Raw genomic sequence first — 12,873 nt, 5'->3', positions numbered from 1 at the left:
GAAATTTCTTTAGACAGAAAATACACGTTTGGTAGAAATTGATTTGAACAGAATTCTCCCAAGAAAGAAGTAGGTTTGAAAAGAAATTTCATTGAACAGAAAATACACGTTTGGCAGAAATTGATTTGGACAGATTTTTCACCAGGAAGAAGTAGGTTTGAAAAGTAGAATTTGACAAAATTTCAAATGGCAGAACTTTTATAAAACAGAAAATCCAATTGTCAAGAAATTTCAATTGGCAGAAATTTTATTGTTTAGAAAATCCGTTTGGCAGAAATTGTGGAAATTCAATTTGTCAGAAATTGTAATCTGACATAAGTAAGCATTAAAATAAATTTGAAATGGCAGAACTTTTATTGGACAGAAAATATGTTTGGCAGAAATAGCAGACTGAATTTTTGTCGTTCAGAAATAGAATATAACAGAAATTTCAAAAGGCAGAACTTTTATTGGACAGAAAAAGAAAATTCCATTTGATAGAATTTTCATGTGACAGAAGTAAGATTTAGTAATAAATGCAGAATTTTTTTTTGGACAGAAAATACGTTTAACAGAAGTAGTAGAAATTGCATTAGACAGAATATACCTTGAACAGAAAATGTAGAAGTAGCGGAAATTCCGTTAGACAGAATTTTCACCTGGCAGAAGTAGAATTTAACAACAATTTTAAATGGCACAACTTTTATTAAACAGAAAATCCAATTGTCAGGAATTTTAAATTGCAAAAATTTCATTGGACAGAAAATACGTTTTGTCAGAAATAGCAGAAATTCATTTGGATGGAACTTTTATCAGGCAGCAATTGTATTTGACAGAAATTTTAGAATTTTCTTTGGGCAGAAAATATGTTTAAATTCGACTTCTCTGTCAAGGTATAAATTCTGTCCAATCATAATTCTGGCTAACGAAACGTATACTACTTTTGCTAAATGAATTTTCTGCTAATGAAAGTTTTGCCGTCAATTTTTTGTATGATGCATGTTCTGATATATTAACTATTTAATTTAATATTTATATTCTTCTGATTAATAGGTCAATTAGGTCAAATTTTTGGAAAGTGCTACTTCTGCCAAATGAAAATTATGACAAATCAAAGTTCTGTCTAACGGAAAGAATGCTATTTCTGTCAAACGGATTTTCTGTCCAATAAAAGTTCTACCATATGAAAATTTTTGTTAATTCGTACTTCTGCGTGGTAAAAATTCTTTCTAAAGAAATTTATTACTACTTCTTTTTAAACGTCTTTTCTGTCCAATGACAATTTTTGTCTAATGGTATTTCCGCTACTTCTTTCAAATATATTTTCTGTCTAATGATAATTTTATCTAATGGAATTTCCGCTACTTCTGCCAAATGTATTTTCTATCCAATGAAAATTCCCAAATTTCTGTTAAATCCAACTTCTGTCCTGTGTAAATTCTATTTAAATGAATTTCTGCTATTTCTGCCAAACGTATTTTCGGTCCAATTAAATTTCTACCATTTCAAGTTATTGACAAACGGATTTTCTGTTTAATAAAAGTTCTGCTATTTAAAATTTCTATTAACTCCTACTTCTGCCAAATGAAAATTCTGCTTAACGGAATTTCTGATACTTCTGTCTAATAAAATCCTGCAATTTTAAATTTCTATTATTACCTACTTCTTTCAGATAAAAATTCTGTCTAAATAAATTTCTGAAATTTTTTTTTTGTACAATGAAATTTATGTGATTTGGATTTTTTTTACAACCCAATTTTCTGTCCAATGAAATTTTTGTTATTTGAAATTTCTGTTAAAATCTACTTATGTCCAGTGAAATTTCTATCCAAATGAATTTCTTCTTTTTCTGCCACAAGGTATTTCAAGTCTTATGGAATTTCTGCCAAACGTATTTTCTGTCGAATAAAATATCCGCCATTTGGAATATTCGACAAATAGATTTTCTGTCCATTGTGATAATTCTGCAATTTCTGCTAAATCCTATTTCCGCACATGAAAATTCTGTCTAATAGAATTTCTGCCAAAAGTATTTTTTGTCAAATGAAATTTCCGCCATTTAGAATATTCGACAAACGTATTTTCGGTCCAATGAAATTTTTGTTATTTAAAAATTTCTGTTAAAATCTACTTATGTCCAGTGAATTTTCTGTCCAAATGAATTTCTTATTTTTCTGCCACAAGGTATTTCCAGTCTAATGGAATTTCTGCCAAACGTATTTTCTGTCGAATAAAACTTCCGCCCTTTGGAATAATCGACAAATAGATTTTCTGTCCATAGTGATAATTCTGAAATTTCTGCTAAATCCTATTTGTGTCACATGAAAATTCTATCTAACAAAATTTCCGCTTCTTCTATTAAATATATTTTCTGTCTAATGAAAATTCTGTCTAATAGAAATTCTGCCAAACGTATTTTTTGTCAAATAAAATTTCCGCCATTAAGAATTTTCGACAAACGGATTTTCTGTCAAATGAAATTTTTGTTATTTGAAATTTCTATCCAAATGAATTTCTGCTTTTTCTGCCACAATAATGTGTTTCCAGTCTAATGGAATTTCTGTTAAACGTATTTTCTGTCGAATAAAACTTCCGCCATTTGGAATAATCAACAAATAGATTTTCTGTCCATAGTGATAATTCCGCAATTTCTGCTAAATCCTATTTCTGTCACATGAAAATTTTGTCTAATAGAATTTCTGCCAAACGTATTTTTTGTCCAATAAAATTTCCGCCATTTAAAATATTCGACAAACGTATTTTCTGTCCAATGAAATTTTTGTTATTTAAAAATTTCTGTTAAAATCTAATTATGTCCAGTGAAATTTCTGTCCAAATGAATTTCTTCTTTTTCTGCCACAAGGTATTTCCATTCTAATGGAATTTCTGCCAAACGTATTTTCTGTCGAATAAAATTTCCGCCATTTGTAATATTCGACAAATGGATTTTCTTTCCGTAGTGATAATTCTGCAATTTGTGATAAATCCTATTTCTGACACAAGAAAATTCTATCTAACAAAAATTTCGCTACTTCTATTAAATATATTTTCTATCTAATGAAAATTTTATCCAATAGAATTTCTGCCAAAAGTATTTTTTGTCCAATAAAATTTCCGCCATTTAGAATTTTCGACAAACGGATTTCCAATACCAAAAGGTATTTCCAGTCTAATGGAATTTCTGCCAAACGTATTATCTGTCGAATAAAATTTCCGCCCTTTGGAATAATCGACAAATGGATTTTCTGTCCATAGTGATAATTCTGCAATTTCTGCTAAATCCTATTTCTGTCACATGAAAATTCTGTCTAATAGAATTTCTGCCAAAAGTATTTTTTGTCCAATAAAATTTCCGCCATTTAGAATATTCGACAAACGTATTTTCTGTCCAATGGAATTTTTGTTATTTAAAAATTTCTGTTAAAATCTACTTATGTCTAGTGAAATTTCTGTCCAAATGAATTTCTTCTTTTTCTGCCACAAAAGGTATTTACAGTCTAATGGAATTTCTGCCAAACGTATTTTCTGTCGAATAAAATTTCCGCCATTTGGAATAATCGACAAATGAATTTTCTCTGTCCATATAGTGATAATTCTGCCATTTTCTGCGAAATCCTATTTCTGTCACAAGAAAATTCTGTCTAACAAAATTTTCTTTTTCTGTCCAATAAAAAATTGTGTAATTAAAAATTTCTCTTAAATCCTATATTTCTGTCCGATGAAAAATTCAGTTTAATCAAAATTCTGCTGAATGAAAAGTCTTTTGAGAAAACGTCTTAACCTCTTGTAAAAAAATAGTGTTGTGGGGGGGGAGGAATTAAAAACAAAAGACGATAAATTTTTGATATCCATCGTATCGGCAACTATATGTGCATATAATGAATTCAATCGCCTGATGAAGTCGACCTGCTTAATGAACTCGTCTGCGCGGTCCTCGTACACTGATCGTTCGTGTATTGAGATTTTTTTTCCACTCTGGAGCTTGAAAAGCAGGCGAATGGCGATCAATCGCTCATAAAGGACACGCCATCCGTCCGGTTAAACGATCCTTGGCCTGAGGACACAAGAGTCGCGGTATAGTAGCGGCTCTCGCCGGATGTATCGCAGTTTCACATCTCTAACATACGAGAGAGAGAAAAAAAAACACAGAGAGAGAGAGAGAGTCTTATAGTGTCGCCCTATTAAGGTCTATCGGTATTGAGCATCGCGCCATTTAATGGCGGCTTTAACCTTCTATGGCACGTGGGAACGAATCCGATGAATATTTTTCCAACTCGCCCTATACGATATATATAAATACACTTGAGAGGCGTGAATTATCCCCCAACACACCATTTGCTGTTTTATAGATACTATTTAAAATTTTATATACACGATTTCCTCTTTGACCAACTTTCACACAATCATAATTCAAACGTAGAGAAGAAAAAAAAAACAAAAAAATATTTACCAAAAGGTCATTTTTATGGTTATATTTTGTCAAAAATCAACTACAAAAAAAAATAGAAAGGTCAATATTAGAAAAAAAAACCATTAAAACTGATTGAAACCTATTAAAAAAAGGTTTTAAAGCATTAAAAACAGTTTCAAACCTGTTTGAAACGTTTTCAAATTTGTTTGTATTGGTTTTAAATTGTGTCAACATTGAATTAAACCATTTACAATTAAATAAAGTGATTAAATATTTGTTCAAACTTTTTAAAGTACTTTTAAACCTATCAAGAACCATTTCAAACCTATTAGAAACGTTTTTAAACTTGTTAAAAATGGTTTAAGCTTGTTAAAACTGGTTTAAGCTTGTTTAAAATAGGTTTAAAGCATTTACAATCGAATAAACTATTTCAATAATTAAAAACAACAACAACCTGTTTAAAGTACTTTGAAACTTATCAAGAACCATTTTAAACCTGTCAGAATTGGTTCGAATTTGTTTGAAATACGTTTAAATCAATTGGCATTAAGTAATACCAAGTTATATCTGTTTAAATTGCTTTTAGACAGTTTAAAGTACTTAAAAACTTGTTAGAAATGCTTTTAAACTTGTTGAAACTGTTTAAAGTACTTTCAGATTTATCAAGAATCTTTTCAAACTTGTTAGAGGTGGTTCGAAAGTGTTTAAATCAGTTGGAATTGATTAATATCAAATTGCACCTATTAAAACAACTTTTTGACCATTTAAAGTACGTTCAAACCTATTAGAAACCTTTTCAAACTTGTTGGAACTGGTTTTAGCTTGTTTGAAAATAGGTTTAAACCATTTAAAATCGAATAAACTGGTAAAATAATTGTTTAAACTGTTTAAACTACTTTAAAATCTATCAAAAACCATTTCAAATCTGTTAGAAACGTTTTCAAACTTGTTTGAATTGGTTTCAATATATTTAATATATAAGTTTAAACCAATTAGAATCGAGTGAAATTTATGGATACTTCTTAGAATTGGTTCTAAAATATTTTAAATTCTTTTAAACCCGTTATGAACCATTTCAAAACACGTTAGAATTTGTTTTTGACCTGTTTAACATAGATTTAATCAAATTAAAATCGATTAAAACTGATACCAACCTTGTTAGAATTATTCTTAAACATTTAAAGTACTTTTAAACCTATTTTAAACTAGTTCAAACCTGTTAGAATTAGTTTTAATCTGTTTAATACAAGTTAAAACTAATTAACATCGAATAAAACTTATACAAACTTGTTCGAAATTAGTTCTAAAATATTTAAAATTCTTTTAATACTATTATGAACAATTACAAACTTGTTTGAATTTGTTTTAATTTGTTTAACATAGGTTTCAATTAATTTGAATATGTTCTCAACCATTTAACGTAGTTGCAAACTTATTGGGAACCTTTTCAAACTTATTAAGATTAGTTTCAAACCGTTTAAAATATGATAGAACTAGTTAGAATTCACTGAGATTGATGTAGATCTGTTGTAATTTTTTTTTATAACTCAGTAGAATTTGTTTTTAAATTCATTAAAATACGTTGGAACCAATTAAAATCGACTGAAACTTATACAAACCTGTCAGAATTAGTTCTAAAGTATTTTTAAAAAAATTTAAACCTGTTATGGACCATTTCAAACTTGTTTGAATTTGTTTATAACCTATTTATGATCGGTTTAAACTAATTAGAATTGTTTAAAATTTCAAACTGATACAAACTTCTTAGAAATACTTCTTAAATATTTAAAATACTTTTAAACCTACTATGAACCATTTTAAACTAGTTAGAATTGGTTTTAATTTCTTTAATATATTTTTGAGCAAATTAGAATCCACTAAAACTGATACTAACCTGTTAATATTGTTTTCAAATCATTTAAAGGTACTTTTCAATTTATTAGAAACCATCTCAAACCAATTAGGAACCATTTCAAACCTATTAGAAACCATTTCAAACTGATTAGAATAGGTTTTCATCTGTTTAATATCAGTTTAAACTAGTTACAATCGACTAAAACTGATACGAACCTGTTAGAATTAGTTTCAAACCATTTCAAGCTAATTTTAAACCAATTAGAAACCTTCTCAAACCTATTAGCAACCATTTCAAACTTATTAGGAACCATTTCAAACTTATTAGGTACCATTTCAAACCTATTACAAACCATTTCAAACTTGTTAGAATAGGTTTTAATCAGTTTAAGATAATTATAAACTAGTTACAATCAACTAAAACTAATACAAACCTGTTACCATTAGTTTCAAACCATATAACGTACTTTTAATCTTATTAGAAACCGTTTAGAACATGTTTGAATCGGTCTTTCAAATTTTGCTACAATTCCAATAAAATTTTCAAATCATTTTTGAAAATTTTGATAGTGTTTAAAAGAATTTTGGCACATTTTAATACTTTTGAATTAAAAGAAAAATCATTGGAGAGAAAAAAAAATCTTTTAAGAGAATGAGGGAGAGAGAGAGAGAGAGAGGGGGGGGGGGAAGAGAGACAATAGATATATGTGAAAGACTGAATGACGCCATTAAAATAGACACATTAGAATGCAACCTCTGCCTTTTGCACACTATCGTTATGTTTCGATCCGCGCGTGTCTGAATTCAATAATAAGTTTATATCGATTCATCTTGGACAAATTGAAACCTCTGCTATATTCAACAAGTTTCGAGGCATTTATTTTCCTCCTCTTCTCGTATAGAGGCGTGATTTATCTTTTTTTTTCATTCTATCTCCGCAGATGTTTATATATATATATATATATGTACTTTTTCAGAAATCTTCCGATTCTCATTATTCTTTAATAGTTTTTTTTTTTTACAAAAATTTGTTTTTCTATAATTTTTTTTCCATTGATTTCAAATTTTATCATCAAAAAACAAAATTTATAAACTTTAACAGAGATTTTTCGTTTTTTTTCTGTTTGAAAATAAACCAAAGCTGTTTTTAATGTTTTAAAACCTGTTCAAACCTATTTTTAATACTTCAAAATCTATTCAAACTGGTTTGAATGTGTTCTTAAATAGGTTTAAACAAGTTTTCATTTGTTTGGAAAATTTTTTTTTATTAACATGTTTGGAATTTTTTAGTACATTTTAAGTAAATTTTGATTGGAAATTGAAGACTATTCGGACAAGTTAGAAAATAGGTCAAATCGGTTTGAACAAGTTCTATTATGTTTAAAAACAAGTTTCTAAAATGTCTTCGTTTCGTTTCAAATAGAATTGAACAAGTTTAATTTTATTTTTAAAATCTAACCTGTTTTTCCATAAGTTTTCATTAGTTTTAAAAATTTTCCAAACAGTGTGTGTTTAAGGATTTCAAACCTTTTCAAACTTGTTTGAAAAAACTTTCAAACATTTTTTTAATGGCCCCAAAACATGTTCAAACTAGTTGTGATAGTGCTTTGAATTTGTTTGTAAATTAAATTTTTTTAACAAATCTATTGCAATTTATTGTTGCTTTTTTTTAAATAGTTGCAGTTTATACTAATTTGAAACCTGTTCTAAATGGTTTTGAAGTGTATGAAATAGTTTCAAATAAGTTTAAACCTATTAAACCTAGTTCTAACTGGTTTAAAGTACTTCCATTTGGTTTAAACTTTTTTTTTGAAATAATCCAAATTAGTCCTAACTAGTTTGAAAGAAAACCAATATGAAAACCAATATGGTTTTAACATTTTTTCTGAAATAATCCAAACTACTTTTTATTGGTTTTAAATAGTCAAATTTGGTGTCAACTTGTTTTAAAAACAATCTAAACTGGTTTTTACTGGTTTGAAATAGTTCAATTTGATTACAGATTGTTTTTAAACTAATTCAAACTAGTCCTAACTGGTTTAAAGTAGTACAATAAGGTTCCAACTTGTTTTTAAACTAATCCAAACTAGTCCTAACTGGTTTAAAGTAGTACAATATGGTTCGAATTTTTTTTTAAAACTAATCCAAACTAGTCTCAACTGGTTTAAAGTAGTACAGTAAGGTTCCAACTTGTTTTTAAACTAATCCAAATTAGTCCTAACTGGTATTAAGTTGTATAATATGGTTCCAACTTGTTTTTAAACTAATCCAAACTAGTCCTAACTGATTTAAAGTAGTACAATAGGGTTCCAACATGTTTTTAAACTAATCCAAAATGGTTCTTGCTGATTTGAAATAGTCTAATTTTCTTCTAACTTGTTTGTGAAGTGACCGAAACTAGTACTAACTAGTTTAAAGTAGCACAAAGTGGTTTAAACTTGTTTTTGATACAATTGAAACTAGTTCTAACTGGTTTAAAGTAGTACAATAAGGTTCCAACTTGTTTGTGATACAATCGAAACTAGTTCTAACTAGTTTGAAATAGTCTAATTTGATTATAGTTTTTTTTAAAACTAATTCTAACTTGTTCTAACTGGTTTAAAGTAGTCCAATAGAGTTCCAACTTGTTTTTAAACGAATCCAAACTGGTTCTTACTGATTTGAAATATTGTAATTTTGTTCCAACTTGTTTTTGAAGTAACCAAAATTATTACTAACTAGTTTAAAGTATTACAAACTGGTTTAAACTTGTTTTTGATACAATTGAAACTAGTTCTAACTGGTTTAAAGTAGTACAATCTGGTTTTAAATCTAAATTGTTTTTAAAATACTTTAAACTAGTTCTTACTAATTTGAAATACTCCGGTTTAGTTCGAACTTGGTTTTTTGCTTTTCATTTTTTTTTTTTTTTTTTGAATTAATATATTAATGTCAAATGTAAATTCTACTTTTTTCTTAAATTTTTTTTAATTAATTTGTTAACTATTTCCGTAATTCATGTAAATTATTATTATTATTATTATTTTTTTCTAAAGGATCCACATTAAATGTATCTGTTCTAAAATAAATCTAAATATTCATGTGGCATTTTATGCTAAATGAACTCGTGTCTCTGATAATGAAAAAAAAAAAAAAAAATTCATACGTGTCATGCTTATATCGCGAGTTTTCCAAGAATAGCAATGTTTTTACTGTCAATATATCTAATAAATACCACAAGTTTTTGACTTACTGATTAAAAAAATTTAAAAAAATAATCTCATTTTTATAAAAAATATATTTCTATATACTTGGGTTAAAAAAAATTATTTTTTTTTAAATAAAAAAAGAAATTTAATGGAAAATTAAAATATTAAAAAAAATAATATAATTAAAAAAAATTCATTAATTATTAATCAATAATTTGATTTAAAATAAAAAAAAGAAATTGTTTCAAATTTTGCCCACGGTTAAAAAAAAAAAATTATTATTTTTGCAACAATCTAAACTTGTTTCTTACTAGTTTAAAATAATTTAATTTGATTATAATATGATTACTGAAATCATTCAAACTTCTTTTTAGTGCTTTGAAATAGTCTAATTCGATTAAAGCTTATTTTTAAAGATAACCAAAACTAATTCTAACTGGTTTGAAGTTGTACAATATGGTTCCAACTTGTTTTTGCAATAATCGAAACTAGTTCCTACTGATTTGAAATAGTCTAATTTTGTTCCAACTTGTTTTTGAAGTAACCGAAACTAGTAGTAACCGGTTTAAAGTAGTAAAAACTGGTTAAAACTTGTTTTTGATACAATCGAAACTAGTTCTAATTGGTTTGAAGTAGTAAAATATGGTTTCAGCATATTTATAAAATAATCCAAACTGGTTCCAACTTGTTTTTCAATAGTCCAGTTTTGTTTTTAAAGTAATTGAAACTAGTCCTAAATGGTTTAAAGTAGTACAATTTAGTTCTAACTTGTTTTTAAAACAATCGAAACTGTTTATAACAAGTTCGAAATAGTACAATCTTGTTCTAAATTGTTTTTGAAATAATAGAAACTGGTTCCTCCTGGTGTGAATCAATCCATTTTTACTGGTTTGAAATTAACTTATTCAATTAAAGCTGATTTTTAAAAATAACCAAAATTAGTTCTAACTGATTTTAAGTAGTACAATATGGTTCCAACTTGTTTTTGCAATAATCGAAACTAGTTCCTACTGATTTGAAATAGTCTGATTTTGTTCCAACTTGTTTTTGAAGTAACCGAAACTAGTACTAACCGGTTTAAAGTAGTAAAATATGGTTACAACTTGTTTTTGCAATAATCGAAACTAGTTCCTACTGATTTGAAATAGTCTGATTTTGTTCCAACTTGTTTTTGAAGTAACCAAAACTAGTACTAATCGGTTTAAAGTAGTAAAAACTGGTTAAAACTTGTTTTTGCTACTATCGAAACTAGTTCTAATTGGTTTGAAGTAGTAAAATATGGTTCCAACTTGTTTTTAAACTAATCCAAACTGGTTCAAACTTGTTTTCCAATAGTCCAGTTTGGTTTTTAAAGTAATTGAAACTAGTCCTAAATGGTTTAAAGTAGTACAATTTAGTTCTAACTTGTTTTTGAAACAATCGAAACTGTTTATAACTAGTTTGAAATAGTACATTCTTGTTCTAAATTGTTTTTGAAATAATAGAAACTGGTTCCTCCTGGTTTGAATCAATTTATTTTTACTGGTTTGAAATTAACTTATTCAATTAAAGCTTATTTTTAAAAATAACCAAAACTAATTCTAACTGGTTTGAAGTTGTACAATATGATTCTAACTTGTTTCTAAAGTAATGGAAACTTGTTCCTACTGGTTTGAAATAGTTCAATTTTTTATCCATATTCCAAAAAAAAATTGAAAAAAAAAATTAAAAAAAAAAATCATGTAGCATAGGTAGAAAAAAAAATTAATTTAATGTATATAAAATTAATTTATATATGTTTGACAGGAATTTTGTGAATAATTTCAAAAATTTGCAAAGAAAAAAAATTTGTAAAAAAAAAATTTAATTTTTTTTTTTTTTGCTCGCATAGTTTACATATAAATTTTTTGTCTCCATTGTTCCCTTTGCCACGCGGGTGGTATACTTGTAATAATTATTATACAACCTCTTCGGTTAGCGTTTTGCTTCTTCAATGTGTCTCTTGCTTCTTGATTCCATTATGTGCACTAATAATGATAATAATATCGTATATGGCAAGCAGGCACTGCTAATGTCGTCACGTTAGGTAGTTATAGTCATCCGGTTCCATAATAAAAGGGTCGTCGCGGTATGTGTATATATATATATATATATATATACGTATACAGTGGCAGCCCTCAAAACGTAAATGTCAACCCTTTACCGTAAAAGCGAGTATAGTTTGCTATAATAAAAGCATCTACATTTCCCCCCACCAGTTTTCATAAAAAATTTGTAAAATTCTATTATAATGAGATCAAAATAAGATTATATTATTCAATAAATAATTGAGAAATTAATTTTAATTCAATTTATATTATGAGAAGGATAATAATCAACATATGGAAAAAAAAAATTTCACCTGAAATAGCGATAAGTTTCACTGCAACAGCTATATGTTTCACTAAAATAGCAAAAGTTTTCGTTATTCTAGAGAAAGATATCACTGTTTTTCAGATATAGTTTTTTTTTCCGTGCATTAGATTTTTTTTTTTTTGGAAAATTTATTTTTATTATTTAATTTATTATTAATTAGTTTGAAAACAAATAAAAAACAGATGAAAACTAGTATTAACAGGTTTGAAGATATTAAATTAAACAAGATGAAATCAGTACCAACTGGTTTGAAATAATTAAATTAGATATTATGTTGATTTTAAAATAAATCAAACTGGTTTAAAATAGTTCAGTTTAGTCCTGCTATCTATATAAAGAATTTAATAAGTTTCAAACAGGTTCGAATCTGTTCGAAATGGTTGTTTCGAATAGGTTTGTAAATTTATAACATTGTTCCAACTAGTTTAAGATTGTTTAAAATAATTTGAATTACATTACATTACAATCTAGTTTTAACTTGTTTTTAATATAATACAAACTAGTTAATTTACTGGTTCTGTATAGTCTAACTTGACTCTAACTTACATTTTCAAACCAATCTAAACTGGTTCTTACTGGTTTGAAATAGTACAAATTTGATAACAATTTTTTTTTTAAATAATTCAAACTAGATCTAACCCAACCAAAAATTTTAGTATTATTTCAGAGTTGACTACTGGCGCAATACTGGTTCAGTATTGGCTGCCGAGGCTGGGCCAATACTGGGTGCCAGTACTGCGCCAGTACTGCGTCATTAATAAATTTTTGATTAGGAACTGATTTGAATTAGTACAATTTGGTTCTAATTTGTTTTTTGAAATAATTCAATATAATTCAAACTGGTTTGAAGTAGTACAAAAGGGTTCTAACTTTTTTTTTTTTTTGGAAATAATTCAAAAACTAGTTCTTACTGATTGGAAATAGTTAAAAGTTATTCAGATAAATTAAAATCAAATTTAACATGTTTCAAGCTGCTTGAACTAATTCCAATAGGTATAAAAGTTTTCAACTTGTTTCCAACTTGTTTAAAATGATTATAGTTGTTTC

The sequence above is a fragment of the Leptopilina boulardi genome, unplaced genomic scaffold (assembly GCF_019393585.1).
Source record: "Leptopilina boulardi isolate dan_hultmark-lab unplaced genomic scaffold, ZJU_Lbou_2.1 LbouV2_144, whole genome shotgun sequence".
NCBI lineage: Eukaryota > Metazoa > Arthropoda > Insecta > Hymenoptera > Figitidae > Leptopilina > Leptopilina boulardi.
Note: the sequence above shows the minus strand (reverse complement) of the source record.